Source organism: Salvelinus fontinalis, chromosome 22, assembly GCF_029448725.1.
Source record: "Salvelinus fontinalis isolate EN_2023a chromosome 22, ASM2944872v1, whole genome shotgun sequence".
NCBI lineage: Eukaryota > Metazoa > Chordata > Actinopteri > Salmoniformes > Salmonidae > Salvelinus > Salvelinus fontinalis.
The window spans coordinates 30,592,795-30,614,965 of NC_074686.1; the positions used below are offsets into that span (position 1 = coordinate 30,592,795).

General features: G+C 46.6%; 1 pseudogene; it reads right to left on the reverse strand.

The window, feature by feature from the left end:
* Positions 1–22,171, reverse strand: part of LOC129820191 (syndetin-like) — a 331,482-nt pseudogene that overhangs the window by 128,391 nt on the left and 180,920 nt on the right.

The following is a 22,171-nucleotide window of genomic DNA, read 5'->3' on the forward strand; positions in this document are numbered from 1 at the left end:
TTACTGTTACTATTATTATTGTTGTTTATCATTCCAAATAGTAGTGGTATGGGTGGTATTGGTAATGATAGCAGTTTAGTGATGGTGGTGGTGGTAGTAGTAGTGGTAATGATGATATTAGTTGTAGTACCGATGTAATAGTGAAGATGACTGTTATTTAGTTATAAGTTAAAATGTTTTATATTTATTACATTACATTCGACTACTGACTATTACCATTTTATTGCTACTATTTTTATATTTAATTTTGTATTATTATTTACTGCCATTCTATATTATTATTTGTCATTGTTTATAATTTTATTACAATGTATAATGTATATATTGTTGCTTTGCAATATTGACACAATGTTTTTCATGCCAATAAAGCAGCTTGAATTTGAAATTTGAATTTGAGTGAGTGAGAGTGAGGGAGAGGGAGAGGGAGAGGGAGAGGGAGAGGGAGAGGGAGAGGGAGAGGGAGAGGGAGAGGGAGAGGGAGAAAGAGATAACTTTTGGGAAATGAAGAGGATGTATCTCAAGTGATGAATGATTTATCGACCCTAATTAACGTTGTACTTCCAACAAAAGACTAAAAGCTTTTTCCAATACATTTGAAAGTTAAAAAAGGGAGTTATGCTATGAAAATGGAATAGAATGAGTCGATGTAGAGGGACTAGAGAGAGCGTCTCTATGTTTCCGCCGCCAGCTGAAGCGAGGAAGTTTTAAATAGCGCTTAATCAAGCGGACAGGGTTAGACACAAAGTGGTATCATTATGCTCTCTCTGTGTAAAAGGCCTCACACCACTTTAGTCTCCCGAGAAGAGCGGATCTCTCTCCCTCTCCCCTGATCCGACATGCGTTTGTGCACGGTTTTGTTTTACAGCCCCTCTCTCCAGTCTGCACCTCTTATCTTCCTCTCAGAGCTCAATGTCCCCGGTCACGTGATCTAACAGCCCTGACAGACATCCCTCCTCCCTACAGTATCAACAGAAATGGGCTATGCTGGACCACACAAGTGTGTGTACGTGTGTGTGTGTGTGTGCCTGGCGATGTGTGTTCTCACAGACGTTTTTTTCAGGGCTGACAGTTTTCAGAAATTTAGAGGCCCCTCTGCTAACAGTCACAAACCCCACCTTCAGTGCCCCCTGCAGTGCGATGCTGGTAATGGATCAAATGAATCAGCTACAGCAGATTAATATGAGGAGGATACACAACTGTGTGGTTGTCCCTCATCTGACAACACATTATCTTGCCCATAGTGTGTTCATGAGAAGCACCGAATGAAGACTGAAAACTCACCCGTGACCTTTCGTGACCTCTTGCAGCCATCGACTGACTGATAGACCAACCTTACGTCATCACGCTTTGGTGATTGTCGTGACAACCTGTCACTTCAGCACTACCCCGAATTGACCGCCCCTTCCAGAATGTTCTCCCCCTCGGGACCTAGTGGTTCAACTCAGAGGAGACTTCTTTAAAGTGAGAGATAACCACTGAGTAATCAACTACTTCAAAGATGTGTTCCAAAATGAGAAAAATAAAGGAAGAACTAGAAATGGAAGAAGCAGAATACACAGCATACAAGAGAATGGCCTCAACTGAGTCTCACTCACCGTTGAAGTATGTTGGTATTCTCCTGGCCATAGCCTTCTTTCTCAGATGGCGTTAATCACAAGGAGACAGGAAAGCAAGAGTCAACACAAATGAGATTAAGAGGGAGAGATAGAGGGACAAGCGAGTGAGAAAAAGGAAGAGAAGCAAGCTAGAAAAAGAAAGGACAGTGGTGATGAGCATGAACGCCCAGTAATGACAACTCAGGGTGTTGTTGTATTGTGGATCGTCCCTGGTCTGGTCCCTGGTCTGGTCCCTGGTCTGGTCCCTGGTCTGGTCCCTGGTCTGGTCCCTGGTCTGGTCCCTGGTCTGGTCCCTGGTCTGGTCCCTGGTCTGGTCCCTGGTCTGGTCCCTGGTCTGGTGGTCTCCTGAGAGTTCTTAATGGATACTGTTGTTGAGTCCCAAATGGCACCATATTCCGTACATAGAGTCTTATGGACAGGATATAATGACCCTTAATGAGGGATAAGGCCACAGACGGCGAGCAGTGAGCACTTTCGCCCCATTTCCCTCTTAGATAACACACACAGGCAGGGCCGGAATTGATGGACATTTAAAGCAGGTAAGAGAAAATAGGTGCATTAGAGGAAGAGAGACAGAAATAGAGAGATTGAGGGGAGAGAGATATAGAAATAGAGAGAGAGATTGAGGGGAGAGAGAGAGAGATTGAGGAGAGAGGAGAGGGAGGAGAGAGGAGAGGGAGGAGAGAGGAGAGGGAGGAGAGAGAAGAGAGGAGAGAGAAAGAGAAGGAGAGAGGAGAGAGGGAGGAGAGAGAGAGAAGAGAGAGAGAGGGAGGAGAGAGAGAGAGAGAGAGAGAGAGAGGGAGAGAGGGAGGAGAGAAAGAGGGAGAAGAGAGAGAGAGGGAGGAGAGAGAGAGAGAGAGAGAGAGAGAGAGAGAGAGAGAGAGAGAGAGAGAGAGAGAGAGAGAGAGAGAGAGAGAGAGAGAGAGAGAGAGAGAGAGGGAGAGAGAGGAGAGAGAGGAGAGAGAGACAAGATTGATCTTAAAGAAAAGATAGATTTAGAGTTAGATAAACTTTGATTTTTTGTCAGGAACATATACGGGATACTTCCCTCTACAACATAACCTTCACTCCAAATCAAAACTCAAAACCTAAAATCTGATTATGGACGGAATTACAGAATCACCTGGAAGGCTTACAACTACCAAAGATTATTATTCCAACACAATACAGCAAATGTTCTGGAAAACAACAGAAACCTGAAAACACCATCCAACCAGGAACTGAGCGAGTGATGTTTAGTCTGAAGCTATATTTTATTTCCAAAAGCCAAGATGAAAAATACATTATATTACTTTATAAGGACTGAATTAGCACTGACGTGTCAAGTGAGAGGTGTCAATTTCGCCCAACAATGGCAGGAGAGTCGCACAGTCTACTCCAACTAAATGGAGAGGCCTTAGAAGCTGCCTCCCGCTGTTCAGAGGTAATTAAAATACAGTACCCTGTGTATGTAAAGAATGATAAAAAACGATAAGAGCAAAAAATAAAGCTCCTTATGGAAAATCAAGAGACACTTTTTGCTGACTATTATAAAAATGGGAACATCAGCAACCTCATCTTCCACACAGACCATCCCCTGGCATGACACTGTGCTATATTAACCAGACCATCCCCTGGCATGACACTGTGCTATATTAACCAGACCATCCCCTGGCATGACACTGTGCTATATTAACCAGACCATCCCCTGGCATGACACTGTGCTATAATAACCAGACCATCCCCTGGCATGGTACAGTGCTATATTAACCAGACCATCCCCTGGCATGGCACTGTGCTATATTAACCAGACCATCCCCTGGCATGATACTGTGCTATATTAACCAGACCATCCCCTGGCATGGTACAGTGCTATATTAACCAGACCATCCCCTGGCATGATACTGTGCTATATTAACCAGACCATCCCCTGGCATGACACTGTGCTATATTAACCAGACCATCCCCTGGCATGGCACAGTGCTATATTAACCAGACCATCCCCTGGCATGGTACAGTGCTATATTAACCAGACCATCCCCTGGCATGGCACAGTGCTATATTAACCAGACCATCCCCTGGCATGACACTGTGCTATATTAACCAGACCATCCCCTGGCATGGCACAGTGCTATATTAACCAGACCATCCCCTGGCATGACACTGTGCTATATTAACCAGACCATCCCCTGGCATGGCACAGTGCTATATTAACCAGACCATCCCCTGGCATGGCACAGTGCTATATTAACCAGACCATCCCCTGGCATGACACTGTGCTATATTAACCAGACCATCCCCTGGCATGGCACAGTGCTATATTAACCAGACCATCCCCTGGCATGGCACAGTGCTATATTAACCAGACCATCCCCTGGCATGGCACAGGGCTATATTAACACAGACCATCCCCTGGCATGACACTGTGCTATATTAACCAAACCATCCCCTGGCATGACACTGTGCTATATTAACCAGACCATCCCCTGGCATGGCACTGTGCTATATTAACCAGACCATCCCCTGGCATGACACTGTGCTATATTAACCAGACCATCCCCTGGCATGACACTGTGCTATAATAACCAGACCATCCCCTGGCATGGTACAGTGCTATATTAACCAGACCATCCCCTGGCATGGCACTGTGCTATATTAACCAGACCATCCCCTGGCATGATACTGTGCTATATTAACCAGACCATCCCCTGGCATGGTACAGTGCTATATTAACCAGACCATCCCCTGGCATGATACTGTGCTATATTAACCAGACCATCCCCTGGCATGACACTGTGCTATATTAACCAGACCATCCCCTGGCATGACACTGTGCTATATTAACCAGACCATCCCCTGGCATGACACTGTGCTATATTAACCAGACCATCCCCTGGCATGACACTGTGCTATATTAACCAGACCATCCCCTGGCATGACACTGTGCTATATTAGCACACTATCCCTCTGTTAAGAGAGGGGGTGTTAACGAGGAGTGGAAACTCAGGATACTAGACAACGAGGACTCTGAGTTAATATAAATCTCTATAAGTCTGGAACAGTATTGGTACAGGGCAACCCCAAACAGTTTCAGCTGGACTTTCACCTAATCAAAGAATTAGCTCAGCATGAGAAGCTCTCCCTTGAGAAAGATACCCCCACCCCGAGCAGGTCAGACTAGACTTCCTCATTATATAACCCCACAGACGAGCAACCCCAAGCGGAAAGTCAACCTCCCAGCACAGAGTACTACCCCCTCATTGAAATGAAGTCTACATTTACCCAGTCAGCACAGACCCAGACAACAGTCCAGCACAACAACTCCCCCTTAACCAGACCCGGAGAGCTGGAGGTGGAGAGAGACATATCTGCACTCTGGACTGTGGTGAGACAACTTCAACAGGAGAAAAAGCAGGAGCAGGAGAAGAACAGAGTACTAGAGGAGAGGATCAGACTGCTGGAGGAGAGGTTGAGGGGGATGGCATGTGACAGAGAACGACCCACTAGAGAGGTGGCCACCCCCACAGAGAAGCCAGCAGAACAGCCCACCTCAGCTCCCGACAAAAGTCTTGACACCACAGCAGAACAGTCCACCCCAGACCCTGACCATGTCGACATCACAGCGGGACAGACACATGAAGAAGCCCGGGCCCAAGTGATGTCACCCCCTCTGATCACACCTGTCAGCCCTCCTGACAACCCCCTTCCACACCCACTGAGGACAAACACAAGACACAGATTGTACTCCTTTGAGCACATTGAGGACCCACGCCGAAAGGACCTACATCAAGACAACAACACCACCAGCCACATCCACACCCCCACCCAATCAACACCCACCCAAGTCAACCATGCCCACACCCCATTTAGGCCCCCCTCAGATCAGACCTATGACCCTCCTGCCCACCCCAAGCACCCCACCTCCGCAAAGAGGGCCTCAACATGGAAGTCACACATATGCCCAGGCCGTGAGCAGGCAAACAGGCCCAACACCCACTCTTACGCTAACCCAAGCTAATGGCATGTACCAGATGCTCAGCAGGCTCTGCTCACACTTACTGTCCTGAGGCCAAACCACACAACTAACAACATTGGACCCTTTATGGAAAACAAAGCCTTCACTATCTCATCCTGGAATATGCAAGGCCTGAGGTCATCTGCCTTTGGCCTAAAGAGCAGGAACCTGGACTTCATCAAAGAAATCGGAAAAATACAGACACTGTCATCCTACAAGAAACATGGTATAGAGGAGACGGACCCACTGGTTGCCCTCTAGGTTCCAGAGAGCTGGTAGTCCCATCCACCAAACTACCAGGTGTGAAACAGGGAGGGGACTCGGGGGGTATGCTAATTTGGTATAGAGCAGACCTAGCTCCCTCCATTAAATTCATCAAAACAGGAACACTTTACATTTGGCTAGAAATTCAAAAGGAAATGATCTTAACAGAGAAAAATGTCCTCCTGTGTGCTACCTATATACCCCCACAAGAATCCCCATACTTTAATGAAGACAGCTTCTCCATCCTGGAGTGGGAAATTAATCATTTCCAGGCCCAGGGACATGTACTCGTCTGTGGCAACCTAAATGCCAGAACAGGACAAGAACCTGACACCCTCAGCACACAGGGGGACAAACACCTACCTGGAGGTGACAGCATTCCCTCCCCCATATGCCCCCCTAGGCACAACTATGACAACATAACCAATGTTGTCATAGCTCTGTTGCACGCTGGGTCTGTACATAGTCAATGGTAGGCTTCGAAGGGACTCCTATGGTAGGTACACCTATAGCTCATCACTTGGCAGTAGTACTGTAGACTACTTTGTCACTGACCTCAACCCAGAGTCTCTCAGAGCGTTCACAGTCAGCCCACTGCAGCCCTATCAGATCACAGTAAAATCACAGTCTACTTGAACAGAGCAATACTCAATCATGAGGCATCAGTGCTGAATAAACTGCATAATATTAAGACATGCTACAGATGGAAGGAATGTAGTGTAGAAACCTACCAGAAAACAATTAGTCAACAACATATTCAATCCCTTTTAGACAACTTCCTGGACAAAACATTCCACTGTAATAGTGAAGGTGTAAACCTGACAGTAGAAACTCTTAACAGTATACTTGACCTCTCAGCTTCCCTATCAAATATAACAATTCCAACAGAAAATCGAAGAAAACTAACAGCAATGACAAATGGTTTGATGAAGAATGCAAAAACCTAAGAAAGAAATTGAGAAACCTGTCCAACCAAAAACATAGAGACTCATAAAACCTGAGTCTACGCCTTCACTATTGTGAATCACTAAAACACTACAGGAATACACTATAGAAAAGAGAAAGAACAGCACGTCAGAAATCAGCTCAATGTAATTGAAGAATCCATAGACTCTAACCACTGCTGGGAAAATTGGAAAACACTAAACAAACAACAACACAAATTATCTATCCAAAATGGAGATAAACCACTTATCCTGTCTTTTTGGCCCTATAACAAAGAACAAACAGCAAAAACATATACATGATCAAATACTTTGACTATGTACAGACTCAGTGAGCATAGCCTTGCTATTGAGAAAGGCCGCCGTAGGCAGACCTGGCTCTCAAGAGAAGACAAACTATCTGCACACTGCCCACAAAATGAGGTAGAAACTGAGCTGCACTTCCTAACCTCCTGCCAAATGTATGACCATATTAGAGACACATATTTCCATCAGATTACACAGATCCACAAAGAAATTGAAAAAGAAACCTTGATAAACTCCCATATCCACTGGGTGAAATACCACAGTGTGCCACCACAGCAGCAAGATTTGTGACCTGTTGCCACAAGAAAAGGGCAACCAGTGAAGAACAAACACCATTGCAAATACAACCCATATTTATGTTTATTTATTTTCCCTTTTGTACTTTAACCATTTGCACATCGTTACAACACTGTATATATACATAATATGACATTTGTAATGTCTTTATTCTTTTGGAACTTCTGTGAGTGTAACGTTTACTGTTCATTTTTATTGTTTATTTCACTTTTGTATATTATCTACTTCACTTGCTTTGGCAATGTTAACATATGTTTCCCATGCCAATAAAGCGCCTTGAATTGAATTGAGATTGAGGGAAGAGGGAGAGGGAGAGAGAGAGAGAGAGCGAGGGGGAGAGCGAGATTGAGGGGGGGGGGGAGATTGGGGGGGGGGTTGAGGGGAGGGGGAGAGAGATTGAGGGGAGAGAGGGAGAGAGATTGAGGGGAGAGAGAGAGATCGAGGGGAGAGAGAGAGAGAGATCGAGGGGAGAGAGAGAGAGATTGAGGAGAGAGAGAGAGAGAGAGAGAGAGAGAGAGAGAGAGAGAGAGAGAGAGAGAGAGAGAGAGGGGAGAAAGGGGGAGAGAGAGATTGAGGGGAGAGAGAGAGAGAGGGAGAGAGAGAGAGGGAAGAGAGAGAGAGAGAGAGAGAGCGAGAAAGACCGTTTGAAAATGAGAGATTTTTTGCCTAGATTGCCTGGATTCTGTTCAGTGTTGTTCTCAGTCGGCTGCTGATCAAACCCAGACCTGATGATTCATACTGCAGAAGACACACACACAGGCACATTAATTGGCGCACACAGACACACACACAGACACACACACAGACACACACACAATCTAACCACAAACTAATCTTAGGATAGAATAGAGATTAGAGGGGGGGAAGCTATATCTTCTCAGTTTGGGAGCATTGTGAATGACTCTACCATCTCTCTAGCGGTTAAGAGTGTTTGGCCAGTAACCGAAAGGTTGCTGGTTCGAATCCCCGAATCGGCAAGGTAGAAAAATCTGCTGTTCTGACCTTGAGCAAGGCAGTTAACCCCCAAGAACATCTGGGCGCCGATGATGTGAACATTGATTAAGGCAGCCCCCCACACCTCTCTGATTCAGAGGGTTAAATGTGGAAGATACTGATGACGTGAACATGGATTAAGGCAGCCCCCCACACCTCTCTGATTCAGAGGGTTAAATGTGGAAGATACTGATGATGTGAACATTGATTAAGGCAGCCCCCCACACCTCTCTGATTCAGAGGGTTAAATGTGGAAGATACTGATGACGTGAACATTGATTAAGGCAGCCCCCCACACCTCTCTGATTCAGAGGGTTAAATGTGGAAGATACTGATGACGTGAACATTGATTAAGGCAGCCCCCCACACCTCTCTGATTCAGAGGGTTAAATGTGGAAGATACTGATGACGTGAACATTGATTAAGGCAGCCCCCCACACCGCTCTGATTCAGAGGGTTAAACGTGGAAGACACATTTCAGTTGAATACATTCAGTTTTACAGCTGACTAGATATCCCCCTTTCCCTCTTCACATTACCATGACAGAGTAGGGCCTGCAGCCAGTCTCACACCACATTACCATGACAGAGTAGGGCCTGCAGCCAGTCTCACACCACATTACCATGACAGAGTAGGGCCTGCAGCCAGTCTCACACCACATTACCATGACAGGGTAGGAGCCTGCAGCCAGTCTCACACCACATTACCATGACAGAGTAGGGCCTGCAGCCAGTCTCACACCACATTACCATGACAGAGTAGGAGCCTGCAGCCAGTCTCACACCACATTACCATGACAGAGTAGGGCCTGCAGCCAGTCTCACACCACATTACCATGACAGAGTAGGGCCTGCAGCCAGTCACACACCACATTACCATGACAGAGTAGGAGCCTGCAGCCTGTCTCACACCACATTACCATGACAGAGTAGGGCCTGCAGCCAGTCTCACACCACATTACCATGACAGAGTAGGAGCCTGCAGCCAGTCTCACACCACATTACCATGACAGAGTAGGGCCTGCAGCCAGTCTCACACCACATTACCATGACAGAGTAGGGCCTGCAGCCAGTCTCACACCACATTACCATGACAGAGTAGGAGCCTGCAGCCTGTCTCACACCACATTACCATGACAGAGTAGGGCCTGCAGCCAGTCTTACACCACATTACCACGACAGAGTAGGGCCTGCAGCCAGTCCCACACCACATTACCATGACAGAGTAGGGCCTGCAGCCAGTCTCACACCACATTACCATGACAAAGTAGGGCCTGCAGCCAGTCTCACACCACATTACCATGACAGAGTAGGGCCTGCAGCCAGTGTCACACCACATTACCATGACAGAGTAGGGCCTGCAGCCAGTCTCACACCACATTACCATGACAGAGTAGGGCCTGCAGCCAGGGTCACACCACATTACCATGACAGAGTAGGGCCTGCAGCCAGTCTCACACCACATTACCATGACAGAGTAGGAGCCTGCAGCCTGTCTCACACCACATTACCATGACAGAGTAGGGCCTGCAGCCAGTCTCACACCACATTACCATGACAGAGTAGGGCCTGCAGCCAGTCTCACACCACATTACCATGACAGAGTAGGGCCTGCAGCCAGTCTCACACCACATTACCATGACAGAGTAGGAGCCTACAGCCAGTCTCACACCACATTACCATGACAGAGTAGGGCCTGCAGCCAGTCAAACACCACATTACCATGACAGAGTAGGAGCCTGCAGCCAGTCTCACACCACATTACCATGACAGAGTAGGGCCTGCAGCCAGTCTCACACCACATTACCATGACAGAGTAGGGACATGTAGCTAGTAACATACAACATTACCATGACAGAGTAGGGACCTGTAGCTAACAACATTACCATGACAGAGTAGGGACCTGTAGCTAACAACATTACCATGACAGAGTAGGGACCTGTAGCTAACAACATTACCATGACAGAGTAGGGACCTGTAGCTAACAACATTACCATGGCATAGTAGGGACCTGAGGCTAACAACATTACCATAACATAGTAGGGACCTGTAGCTAACAACATTACCATGGCATAGTAGGGACCTGAGGCTAACAACATTACCATAACATAGTAGGGACCTGTAGCTAACAACATTACCATGCCAGAGTAGGGACCTGTAGCTAGTATCATACAACATTACCATGACAGAGTAGGGACCTGTAGCTAACAACATTACCATGCCAGAGTAGGGACCTGTAGCTAGTATCATACAACATTACCATAACATAGTAGGGACCTGTAGCTAACAACATTACCATGGCATAGTAGGGACCTGAGGCTAACAACATTACCATAACATAGTAGGGACCTGTAGCTAACAACATTACCATGCCAGAGTAGGGACCTGTAGCTAGTATCATACAACATTACCATGACAGAGTAGGGACCTGTAGCTAGTATCATACAACATTACCATGCCAGAGTAGGGACCTGTAGCTAGTATCATACAACATTACCATGACATAGTAGGGACATGTAGCTAGTATCATACCACATTACCATGGCAGAGTAGGGACCTGTACCTAACAACACTACCATGACAGAGTAGGGACCTGTAGCTAGTGTCATACCACATTACCATGAAAGAGCAGGGACCTGTAGCCATTATCATACCACATTACCATGACAGAGCAGGGACCTGTAGCTAACAGCATTACCATGACAGAGTAGGAACCTGTAGCTAATAACATTACCATGACAGACTAGGGACCTGTAGCTAACAACATTACCATGGCCTAGTAGGGACCTGTAGCTAACAACATTACCATGACAGAGTAGGGACCTGTAGCTAACAACATTACCATGACAGAGTAGGGACCTCTAGCTAGTATCGTATAACATTACCATGACAGAGTAGGGACCTGTAGCTAACAACATTGCCATGACATATTAGGGACCTGTAGCTAACAACATTACCACGACAGAGTAGGGACCTGTAGCTAGTATCATACAACATTACCATGACAGAGTAGGGACATGTAGCTAGTATCATACCACATTACCATGAAAGAGCAGGGACCTGTAGCTAGTATCATACCACATTACCGTGACAGAGTAGGGACCTGTAGCTAGTATCAAACCATATTACCATGACAGAGCAGGGACCTGTAGCTAACAACATTGCCATGACAGAGTAGGGACCTGTAGCTAACAACACTACCATGACAGAGTAGGGACGTGTTGCTAGTATCATACAACATTACCATGACATAGTAGGGACCTGTAGCTAACAACATTACCACGACAGAGTAGGGACCTGTAGCTAGTATCATACAACATTACCATGACAGAGTAGGGACATGTAGCTAGTATCATACCACATTACCATGAAAGAGCAGGGACCTGTAGCTAGTATCATACCACATTACCGTGACAGAGTAGGGACCTGTAGCTAGTATCATACCATATTACCATGACAGAGCAGGGACCTGTAGCTAACAACATTGCCATGACAGAGTAGGGACCTGTAGCTAACAACACTACCATGTCAGAGTAGGGGCCTGTAGCTAGTATCATACCACATTACCATGACAGAGCAGGGACCTGTAGCTAACAACACTACCATGTCAGAGTAGGGACCTGTAGCTAGTATCATACCATATTACCATGACAGAGCAGGGACCTGTAGCTAACAACATTACCATGACAGAGTAGGGACCTGTAGCTAACAACACTACCATGTCAGAGTAGGGACCTGTAGCTAACAGCATTACCATGACAGAGCAGGGACCTGTAGCTAACAACATTACCATGACAGAGTAGGGACCTGTAGCTAACAACACTACCATGACAGAGTAGGGACCTGTAGCTAGTGTCATACCACATTACCATGAAAGAGCAGGGACCTGTAGCTAGTATCATACCATATTACCATGACAGAGCAGGGACCTGTAGCTAACAACACTACCATGACAGAGTAGGGACCTGTAGCTAACAACACTACCATGACAGAGTAGGGACCTGTAGCTAGTATCATACCACATTACCATGACAGAGCAGGGACCTGTAGCTAACAACATTGCCATGACAGAGTAGGGACCTGTAGCTAACAACACTACCATGACAGAGTAGGGACCTGTAGCTAGTATCATACCACATTACCATGACAGAGTAGGGACCTGTAGCTAGTATCATACCACATTACCATGACAGAGCAGGGACCTGTAGCTAACAACATTGCCATGACAGAGTAGGGACCTGTAGCTAACAACACTACCATGACAGAGTAGGGACCTGTAGCTAGTATCATACCACATTACCATGACAGAGTAGGGACCTGTAGCTAGTATCATACCACATTACCATGACAGAGTAGGGACCTGTAGCTAGTATCATACCACATTACCATGACAGAGTAGGGACCTGTAGCTAGTATCATACCATATTACCATGACAGAGCAGGGACCTGTAGCTAACAACATTGCCATGACAGAGCAGGGACCTGTAGCTAACAACACTACCATGTCAGAGTAGGGACCTGTAGCTCAGTATCATACCACATTACCATGACAGAGTAGGGACCTGTAGCTAGTATCATACCACATTACCATGACAGAGTAGGGTCCTGTAGCTAACAACACTACCATGACAGAGTAGGGACCTGTAGCTAGTATCATACCATATTACCATGACAGAGCAGGGACCTGTAGCTAACAACATTGCCATGACAGAGCAGGGACCTGTAGCTAACAACACTACCATGTCAGAGTAGGGACCTGTAGCTCAGTATCATACCACATTACCATGACAGAGTAGGGACCTGTAGCTAGTATCATACCACATTACCATGACAGAGTAGGGACCTGTAGCTAACAACACTACCATGTCAGAGTAGGGACCTGTAGCTCAGTATCATACCACATTACCATGACATAGCAGGGACCTGTAGCTAACAGCATTACCACGACAGAGTAGGGGCCTGTAGCTAACAACACTACCATGTCAGAGTAGGGACCTGTAGCTAACAACACTACCATGACAGAGCAGGGACCTGTAGCTCAGTATCATACCACATTACCATGACAGAGTAGGGGCCTGTAGCTAACAACACTACCATGACAGAGTAGGGACCTGTAGCTAGTATCATACCATATTACCATGACAGAGTAGGGACCTGTAGCTAGTATCATACCATATTACCATGACAGAGCAGGGACCTGTAGCTAACAGCATTGCCATGACAGAGCAGGGACCTGTAGCTAACAACACTCCCATGGCAGAGTAGGGGCCTGTAGCCAGTCTCACACCACATTACCATGGATTCACAGCTCATTTCAACACTTGTGTGATGTTTCGTTGTATAATACACACAGCCTGATATAACGTGTTCATTTACACCTCTGCTTGGCAGATATAAATGCCAGGAAAAATGCAAAGTAGGTCACACTTGCAAAAAAAACTAATTCAAATCTCTAGTGACCTACGTGGTAAAATTCAAGGTTGATAAACAATATACACTACCGTTCAAAATGTAGATATTCCATAAAAAAATCAGCCGTTTCCAGCTACAATAGTCATTTACAGCTACAATAGTCATTTACAACATTAACAATGTCTACACTGTATTTCTGATCCATTTGATGTTATTTTAATGGACAAAAAATTTGCTTTTCTTTTTAAAAAAAGGACATTTCTAAGTGACCCCAAACTTTTGAATGGTAATATATATCACAAGCATTTGCCAATTAAATGTATCCGTCCTTGTCTGAACCAATATTCACCATTACCAAAAAAGGTGTTGTTTTGATTTACTGATGTGAAAGTGACAATAGAGAAGATAAGTGTCTAGAACAACCCCTAAAACATTCAGGGAGAAAAAATTCACTGAAAACACCTGAGCTGTTTCTATTGTAGGCAACCCAGTATATAGAATTGTCAACACATTATACTTTATGACTGAGGCCTGGGCTCAATATGAGTGCAGTCAACCATCACCATATCCAGCAATGATCTTGGTTTTTCCACCAGGCAGACAGACAGTCAATTCAAAAGGACAATAATGGTTTTGGAAGACCAAGGTCAAATTTGAGTTCTGACACCAGGGGTTTTGTGACTAAGGCCAGGAGTTTTCGCTGGGCAGGTCACGTAGTCAGGAAATACTACTGGCCCTAATTATGACAACCCAGGCCTGAGATGAGAGACAGCGATAGGGAGAACAAGAGAGAGGAAGACCGAGAGAGAGGACAGGGAGAGATAGGCGGGGCTAACTGCTAGGGGGAGGAGCAGGATGATGTGGATGATAAAGATCACACTGCAGTTTTTGAAGGATGCAGTTTATGGGTCTCAACACTACTCCACTAGTAACAGGGCTGGAGCACCAGTCTTACCCAGCAGAAAGGGGCAACAGGCCTGGCCGGACCAGCCTCCCTGACCCCCCGGCATAGACGGGTTAGGGGCTGGCTTGGGAGCAGCAAGGGCAAAAAAACTGCAACAATGGTGCAAATTAAACAATGAACTGGAGGAGCAACATAAATCAAACAAAGGTAATATAATGAAATTGGTGTTTTGTTATTTGGAGGACCAGATGGAGTGTTGGAAAAAGAGGGGTTTTAGAGAGCTGTTCTAGTGTTTGTCCTTCATACACTCATTTGAAGGGGATGATATAAGTACGTGTGAGTGAGTGAGTTAGTGTGTGAGTGTTTGTGTGAGTGAGTTAGTTAGTTAGTTAGTGAGTGTGTGTTTGTGTGTGTGAGTTAGTGAGTGAGTGAGTGAGTGTGTGTGTGTTTGTGTGTGTGCATGCACGTGTGTACCCAGAGAGAGAGATAGATAGGCAGGGTTGGTTTAGATATTGTGTAAACATCAGCCTCTCAAAACCCGGTAGACAGACGGCTGTCAAGGGGACAATAAACAGGATCTCCCACTAATGTTCAGATTTCTGATAACTTTCTATTCAAGTGACAGCATCCCTCTCTCACTCACTCACACCCTCACTCACACTCTCACTGTCTCTCATCCACACTCTCTATCACTCACACTGTCTCTCACTCATTCACTCTCTCTCTCACTCACTGACACTCTCACACTGTTTCTCATTCACTCCCTCTCTCACTCATTCACACTCTCTCTCACTCATTCACACTCTCTCTCTCACTCTCTCTCACTCATTCACTCTCTCTCACTCATTCACACTCTCTGTCTCTCATTCACATTCTCACTGTCTCTCATTCACACTCTCACTGTCTCTCATTCACACTCTCACTGTCTCTCATTATCACTCATTCACACTGTCACTCATTCACTCTCTCTCACTGTCTCACCCATTCACCCTCACTGTCTGTCATTCACACCCTCTCTCACTCATTCACTCTCTCTTACTCTCACTCATTCACACTCTCTCTCACTCATTCACACTCTCACCCACTCTGTCTCTCACTCATTCACACTCTCTCTCACTCACAGTCTCTCTCTCTCACTCATTCACACTGTCTCTCACCCATTCACACTCTCTTACTCATTCACACTCTCTCTCTCACTCATTCACACTGTCTCTCACACTCTCTCTCACTCATTCACACTGTCTCTCACCCATTCACACTCTCTTACTCATTCACACTCTCTCTCTCACTCATTCACACTGTCTCTCACACTCTCTCTCACTCATTCACACTCTCTCTCACTCATTCACACTGTCTCTCACTCATTCACTCTCCCTCACTCATTCACTCTCCCTCACTCATTCACACTCTCACTCATTCACACGCTCACACACACACACTCTCTCTCACTCATTCACACGCTCACACACACACACTCTCTCTCACTCAGTCACACCCCTCTCTCACACTGTCTCTCACTCTGACACTCATTCACACAATGACAATCACTCATTCACACACTCACTCACTGACACTTGACACTCACTGACACTGACACTCACTCACTCACACTGACACTCACTGACACTGACTCACACTTACACTACTCACACTCACTGACACTGACTCTCACTCACACTGACACTCACTCACACTCACACTCACTGACACTCACTCACACTCACTGACACTGATTCACACTGACACACACTCACTCACACTCACTGACACTGACTCACACTCACTGACACTCACTCACACTCACTGACACTCACCCACACTCACACTCACACTCACTGACACTCACTCACACTCACTGACACTGATTCACACTCACACTCACTGACACTCACTGACACTCACTCACACACTCACTGACACTCACTGACACTCACTCACACTCACTGACACTCACTGACACTCACTGACACTGACACTCATACTCACTCACTCTCCTTCACACTCTCTCTCTCATTCACACTCTCTCTCTCATTCACACTCTCTCTCTCTCTGTCTCTCTCACTCAATTCAATTTCAATTTAAGTGCTTTATTGGCATGGGAAACATATGTTTACATTGCCAAAGCAAGTGAAATAGATAAACAAAAGTGAAATAAACAAACAGTAAACATCACACTCACAGAAGTACCAAAAAAATAAAGATATTTCAAATGTCATATTATGGCTATATAGAGTGTTGTAATGATGTGCAAATAGTTAACGTACAAAAGGCTAAATAAATAAACATAAAAATCGGTAGTATTTACATCGGTGTTTGTTCTTCACTGTTTAAAAAAAATATTAAAACCTTTATTTAACTAGGCAAGTCAGTTAAGAACATTCTCATTAGAAATTATGTCCTAGCAGAAGGCAAAAGGCCTCCTGCGGGGACAGAGGCTGGGATTAAAAATCAAAAATCAAATAAAAGTATAGAAAAACACACATCACGACAAGAGAGACAACACAACACTACATAAAGAGAGACCTAAGACAACAACATAGCATGGCAGCAACACATGAAAACACAGCATGGTCGCAACACAACATGACAACAACATGGTAGCAACACAACATGGCAGCAGCACAACATGGTAGCAGCACAAAACAGGGTACAAACATTATTGGTCACAGACAACAGCACAAAGGGCAAGAAGGTACAGTCAACAATACATCACGCGAAGCAGCCACAACTGTCAATAAGTGTCCATGATTGAGTCTTTGAATGAAGAGATGGAGATAAAACGGTCCAGTTTGAGTGTTTGTTGCAGCTCTTTCCAGTCGCTAGCTGCAGCGAACTGAAAAGAGGAGCAACCCAGGGATGTGTGTGCTTTGGGGAACTTTAAACAGAATGTGACTGGCAGAACGGATGTTGCATGTGGAGGATGAGGGCTGCAGTAGGTATCTCAGACAGGGGGGAGTGAGGCCTAAGAGGGTTTTATAAATAAGCATCAACCAGTGGGTCTTGGGACAGGTATATAGAGATGACCAGTTTACAAAAGAGTATAGAGTGCAGTGATGTGACCTAGAAGGTGCATTGGTGGAAAATCTGATGGCCGAATGGTAAAGTACATCTAGCCGCTCGAGAGCACCCTTACCTGCCGATCTATAAATTCCGTCTCCGTAATCTAGCATGGGTAGGATTGTCATCTGAATCAGAGTTAGTTTGGCAGCTGTGGTGAAAGAGGAGCAATTACGATAGTGGAAACCAAGTCTAGATTTAACCTTAGCCTGCAACTTTGATATGTGCCGAGAGAAGGACAGTGTACCGTCTAGCCATGCTCCCACGTACTTGTATGAGGTGACTACCTCAAGCACTAAACCCTCAGAGGTAGTAATCACACCTGTGGGGAGAGGGGCATTCTTTTTACCAAACCAAGGTTAAGGGCAGAGAAAGCTTGTTGGACACAAAGAAAGCTTTGTTGTAGAGCATTTAACACAAAATCCGGGGAGGGGCCAGCTGACTATAAGACTATCATCTGCATATAAATGGATGAGAGAGCTGCCTGAGCTATGTTGATGATGTAAATTAAGTAGAGAGTGGGGCCTAGGATCGAGCCTTGGGGTACTCCATTGGTAACAGGCAGTAGTTGAGACAGCAAATGTTCTGACTTTATACACGGCACTCTTTGAGAGAGGTAGTTAGCAAACCAGGGCAAAATAGAAATGATCCTATAACAGATAGGATCAGCTTGATCTCCCCCTTTAAATAAAGGATGAACCGTGGCTGCCTTCCAAGCAATGGGAACCTCCCCAGCGAGAAGAGACGGGTTAAAAAGGTCAGAGATAGGCTTGGCGACGATAGGGGCAGCAACCTTAAAGATGAACGAGTCTAAACCATCTGACCCAGATGGTTTTTTGGGGTCAAGTTTAAGGAATTCCTTTAGCACCTCAGACTCAGTGACCGCCTGCAGGGAGAAACGTTGTAGCGGGGCAGGTGAAAAAGAGGGAGGACCATCGGGGATAGTCACATTAGAAGGAGAAATGTTAGACGGGCAAGGAGGCATGGCAGAGACAAATAGGAATCCTGACTTAATGAAGTGGTGATTTAAAGAGCTCAGCCATGTGCTGCTTGTCAGTAACAACCACATCATCAACATTAAGGAACACGGGCAGCTGTGAGGAGGAGGGTTTATTCTCCAAGTTTATTTTCCTTTAACCGTTTTCCAAAACTTCATCTATGACATGTCAGGACAGGTCGTTTCAATGAGCAGCCATTACGAACACAGGCTGTAAAACAGTGATCACTAATGTCATTACAGAAAACACCAGACTGATACCTATCAGGATTATTTGTGAGGATAACATCAAAGAGTAGCCTTTTCTGGGTGTTTGGAGTCATATCTTGTGGGATAGGTAATAATCTGAGAAAGATTTAGGGAGTCCCATTGTTTTAGGATTTGGTCAGGTGGTTTAAGCATGTCCCAGTTTAGGTCAACTAGCAGTACAAATTCAGCTTTTACGAGAGCAGAAATCACTGAAGCAGATATCAGAGCACAAAACATAATTGGTACTAGCAACAGTGGATGGGCCAGGGTGTACATGCACATTTCCAGATATAATCAGCAGTAATACATTCAGGGCACGGCAGAGGAAAGGGAGAGCTCTGCAGTGTTGATTTATGACATCTGAATGTGCATTAGATCATATTGTACAGGAATTTCATCAGGTAACATGAATACAAAGCCGGCGAGAGGTGGTTAGAATAGGATGGCAAGGCCAAGAGTCTGCATAAACAATAGAGAGTCAGAGTCCCGAGTGTGGAACTAACATAGACTGTCCCACGGATGGGTAAACAAGCAAGTTCATAGTCAACAAAGCACGCAGGAGTGATGAGGCAAATAGCATAAAGCACAAGCAAAAAATATAACAACTTGGGGCTAGCCATTGTAAGTTCAGAGTCACTCACCTCCACAGTGCATGTGTGCTGGAGACGAGTGTCAGGTTTGTGTGCGGAGAATACTTGGAGTCAAACGCAGGACACAGGTGTTGAGCGAAACCACAGAGTTTTACTCAAAATAATTGCACAATTCCACAAATGGAACATAAACAGATACGAACACGTATCAAATACAACACCTAACGCACAAACAATCACGGACAAACAGAAATGAAAGCCAGAGGGTTAAATAGGGAACATGATGGGGGAATTGAAACCAGGTGTGTATAATACAGACAAAACAAAACGAAACTGAAAAGTGGATCGATGGCGACTAGAAAGCCGGTGACGTCGACCGCCGAACACCACCCGAACAAGGAGAAGGGCCGACTTCGGCGGAAGTCGTGACAGTACCCCTCCCCTGACGCGCGGCTCCAGCAGCGCGACGACACCGGCCTCGGGGACGACCCGGAGGGCGAGGTGCAGGGCGATCCGGGTGGAGACGGTGAAACTCTTGTAACATGGATGGATCTAGAATGTCCTCCACCGGTACCCAGCATCTCTCCTCCGGACCGTACCCCTCCCACTCCACGAGGTACTGAAGGCCCCTCGCCCGACGTCTAGAATCCATGATGGCCCTTACGGTATACGCCGGGACCCCCTCGATGTCAAGAGGGGGCGGAGGGACCTCCCGCACCTCAGACTGCTGGAGCGGACCAGCCACCACCGGCCTGAGGAGAGACACATGGAACGAGGGATTAATATGGTAATCAGGGGGGAGTTGTAACCTATAACAAACCTCGTTCAGTCTCCTCAGGACTTTAAATGGCCCCACAAACCGCGGACCCAGCTTCCGGCAGGGCAGGTGAAGGGGTAGGTTTCGGGTCGAGAACCAGACCCGATCCCCCGGTGCATACACGGGGGCCTCACTGCGGTGGCGGTCGGCACTCGCCTTTTGTCTCCTGATGGCCCGTTGTAGCCGTACGTGGGCAGCGTTCCAAGTCTCCTCTGAGTGCCGAAATCATTCATCCACCGCAGGAGCGTCAATCTGGCTCTGATGCCATGGTGCCAGGACCGGTTGGTAACCTAGCACACACTGAAAAGGTGATAGGTTGGTAGAGGAGTGGCGGAGGGAGTTTTGGGCCATCTCGGCCCAGGGGATGTAGGCTGCCCACTCCCCCGGCCGGTCCTGGCAATAGGACCTCAGAAACCTACCCACATCCTGGTTTACTCTTTCCACCTGCCCGTTGCTCTCGGGGTGGAAACCTGAGGTAAGGCTGACCGAGATCCCCAGGCGTTCCATAAACGCCCTCCAGACTCTAGACGTAAATTGGGGACCCCGATCAGAAACTATATCCTCAGGCACCCCGTAGTGCCGGAATACATGGGTGAACAGAGCCTCCGCAGTTTGTAGAGCCGTAGGGAGACCGGGCAAAGGAAGGAGACGGCAGGACTTAGAAAACCGATCCACAACGACCAGGATCGTGGTGTTACCCCGCGACGGGGGAAGATCCGTCACAAAATCCACCGATAGGTGTGACCATGGTCGCTGTGGAACGGGAAGGGGTTGTAATTTCCCTCTGGGCAGATGTCTAGGTGCCTTGCACTGTGCACATACCGAACAGGAGGAAACATAAACCCGCACGTCCTTAGCTAAAGTGGGCCACCAGTACTTCCCAGAAAGGCAGCGCACCGTCCGACCGATACCAGGATGACCAGAGGAGGGTGACGTATGAGCCCAACAGATCAAACGATCGCGGACATCAAACGGAACGTACATACGCCCAGCTGGACAGTCAGGTGGAATGGGCTCTGAACGTGACGCCCGTTCGATGTCCGCGTCCACCTCCCATACCACCGGTGCCACCAGGCGAGAGGCTGGAATGATGGGAGTGGGATCTGAGGACCTCTCCTCTGTATCATACAGCCGGGACAGTGCGTCTGCCTTAACGTTCTGGGAACCTGGTTTGTAGGAAAGGGTGAAATCAAAGTCGTGACAGCGAGTAAAAGCTGGGGAGAGATGGGGGAGTGTGGCAGGGGTACCTATACCAGACAGAGGGAGACAGGCCAGGGCAGACAGTGCACAGAGAGGGGGGAGTGTGTGACAGACAGGGGGAGACAGGCCAGGGCAGACGGTGAACAGATTGCCAGGTGGAATCCAAGCAGTAGTGCAGCAGGCAACGGGAGTAGGTGTCACATCCACTTGGGAGAAGCTTTTATTTCTGGAGGCAGATTTCTTGTAGTAATGTTCATTCTGAACCTACTTTCTGAAACCAAAAAGTAAAACACAATAATCTCTAGGTAATTTTGTTTTACAAAGCTTCATAAATACGGTTACCAAGCTGCCAGTAAAGAATCTCCCTAAAATGATCACTTAAGTGTGAATCGAGAGGTACGAAAACGAGAGGCGGGAAAACTCTTGAGCCTTACAATGGCAGGAGAGTTTCACAGCCCCTCCACACCCAAATGCAGAGGCTTTTGAAGCACCCTCCTTCTGTGCAGAGAAGAAGTCCTCTTCAAAATCCCCA